Source organism: Notamacropus eugenii, chromosome 3, assembly GCF_028372415.1.
Source record: "Notamacropus eugenii isolate mMacEug1 chromosome 3, mMacEug1.pri_v2, whole genome shotgun sequence".
In the NCBI taxonomy this organism is placed as follows: Eukaryota; Metazoa; Chordata; class Mammalia; order Diprotodontia; family Macropodidae; genus Notamacropus; species Notamacropus eugenii.
The window spans coordinates 367,447,631-367,450,446 of record NC_092874.1 but is presented as its reverse complement, the minus strand read 5'-3'; the positions used below and the strand labels follow the sequence as shown (position 1 = coordinate 367,450,446).

Sequence of the window (2,816 nt, the reverse complement as noted above, 5' to 3'; positions counted from 1 at the left end):
AAAATAGTCTTTTAGACAAACAGACATGCAACATTCAAGTGGCCAGCTCTTTGGACTTGTACTCTCTGTAGTAGAATTTGAATGAAAATAATTAGGAGGCTATTAAAATAGCAGAGATGGGAGGTAATAAAAGTCTGAACTAGGGAAGTGATCATGTGAATGGACAAAAGATGTTGTGGAGGTAGAGCCATAATATTTGGCAAATGTTTGGACATGAGGGGGAAGAGGCTGAGGGAATGATAAGAATAGTTTTATCCTGGCCTTTTATGCCTCAGTTTCTAGAAAAATGATGATGTCCTCAACAAAATAAGGGAAATTGGAGGGGTAGCTTTAAAGAATATTAATGAGTTTCATTTTGGACACACAACCTCTCTGAATTTTAGTTTGCTCATCTTGTCAGTGGAAACAATAACAATTGCGGTCTCTACCTTAAAGGACAGTGATGATGCTTAAATGATAAAAATCTCTAAAGGACTTTGCATAATTTAAAGGATTTTTCTTTTTACTTTTTCATTTTTTTTGACCAGTCATAAAACTGTTTAATATTGAAAGTCATCTGAGAACAGTCTCAGCCCTCCATCCTCTCGCCACAATCCACATGACCACAGCTCTCCCAGATCAGATCCCTGGCGGAGCCCTACAGACAGCTGAGCCATAGGGGCAGGCTCAGACAAGGAGTCTCTCCGCTGAGTACTGGACAGACTGAATCCAGGGCTTCAGCTGACAGTCTTCCATGATGGTGACAGAAGAGGCGAAGACTGGCCGGGAGACCCCGCAAGCCCGCCTCAGCGCCTTCTTGGAGCACACTAACCCGTAGGGAACATTCTTGTCCTCACGCAACAACGGGAGGTGGAAGATGATGCCCAGGGGCTCAGCATCTGCAGCCATCATGATGAACTCTGAGACGCCTCTGTTGAGGGTTTTGGTGGCTTCACTGGCTCCCTTCTGGAGCTGCTTGTAGTTACAGGATTGCTGTACCAGGTCCAAATGCTTTTTGGTGAGCTGGACATCTGCCAACTGGTAAGCTTTGGGGTTCACTTCGACCTCAGTTATCCTGGCGATCCAGCAGTCCCACCTCCTCCTCAGAAGAGCGCTGGGATCGTGGAAGCAGGATGAGTCCTCTTGGCTCGAAAGCTTCATGGAGGATGCCTGGAGTGGAAAAAGCAGAGTTTTTCAAAAAATATAATTTATTATCTAATTTACCCTGTACCTGAAGAAGAATCCCGTTCCTAGAAAGCTTGATAAATTATCATCCAGTCATTGTTTGAAGACTGTCACTGAGGGATAATTATGTTCTGCAAAACCTCATTCCTTTTTGGACAACTCTAATTGTTAGGCTATCTCTCCCCCTCTCCTCCTGCAATCCCTTATATCAAGTCTAACCATTTCTCCCAGTTATATCATCTGGAGCCAAATAGAACAAGATAAATCCCTTGTTTAATGACCATGCTTCAGATACTTGAAGACAACTATTGTATCCTTCTTGTCTTCTCTTCTCAAGGCTAAACAACCACAGGTCTTTCTATCACAGGAGAGCTAATTATCTATTTGGCGTTGTGCTTCAGATTAGCATTGCTCATAGAGCCAAATGACTGAGGAGAGTTTAAAAAAATCTTACATAGCTCTCAGAGAACAAGAACCTCAGGGCTATAGGTCAGGTATGGGAGTGGAACAAAGGAAAGAAGCTGACAAAGGGAACAAAGAGAATTTTTCTCTGCTTCTGATTCACTCTCTGGTATTTTAATCATGAGTTACCCTCAGCAATATAAAGATCCTGCAAAGGCAGCTGAGGCATCTGAGAGTAGAAAAAGTACCTTCTTTTAAGAAGTCCAATATGTATTAATTCCTGAGGTCTGATCTCATGTTCATAATTCCATTATCTAGTGACATTCCTTGTCAGCTACCTGAATTAAAAATCATTTCTAACAATGCTGTGTAGTTTACACTCCTTTGCCTACTTACAGGAGAAGATTGTGGATAATACACAAACTGAATTTCACATTCCTTAGAATTCCTGGGCAGCTTCTATATGTTCTGGGTATTTCCTGAGCTTGGCAGAGGCTGCAGGGATAGAGTTGAATAGTAGTTGTTATATTATGAATTGTTTCATTATTATTATTGTATACTTATTTCTATTAACTCTATGTCCATAATGAATGTGATATCCACTATCCAAGCAAGTTATGCCCACATACTAAGAAGACAACTCCATTGTTCCAAGAACATATGATTAATAATACTCAATGAAATATATCAAGTTGGTGGCACTGTGTAGTTTCCAGATGTCTGGCACTGAGAACAGATTCTGGTTGTGTAAATCAATAATGCAAATAGCCATTGAACTTTAGTGGTGCAGTGGATAGAGCATCAGTGCAGGAGGCAGGACGACCTGAGTTCAAATCTCACCTCAGACATTTAACACTCACTAGCTGTGTGACCTTGGGCAAATCACTTAACCCCAATTGCCTCATCCTGGGTCGTGTCCAGTCATCCTGATGAATATCTGGTCACTGGATTCAGGTGACTCTGGAGGAGAAGTGAGGCTAGTGACCTGCACAGCCCTCCCTCACTTAAAACAAAGTCAAGCACAAGTCATGTCATCATTTCTCTGATGGCATGCTCTTATTTGGCAACGAAGGATGAACACACACACACACACCTCAGGTACTAAGTGGGTGTTACTGAAAAAGGAGGCAGAAATGAGAGATAGGTCATCTACTCTCTGTGGACCATAGAGAGCTCAATGTTTTCTCATCACTTTTGCCTAGCTGAATTGATATGCATAACCACAAAATTAGTGTGAAACATTCAGTTCT

At 41.8% G+C, this 2,816-nt stretch overlaps 1 pseudogene; it reads right to left on the bottom strand.

Annotated features, from left to right (window-relative positions):
• Positions 1 to 666: 666 nt before the first annotated feature.
• On the bottom strand, positions 667 to 1,140 carry LOC140532203 (NHP2-like protein 1 pseudogene; annotated as a pseudogene).
• Between the last annotated feature and the right edge of the window lie 1,676 nt (positions 1,141 to 2,816).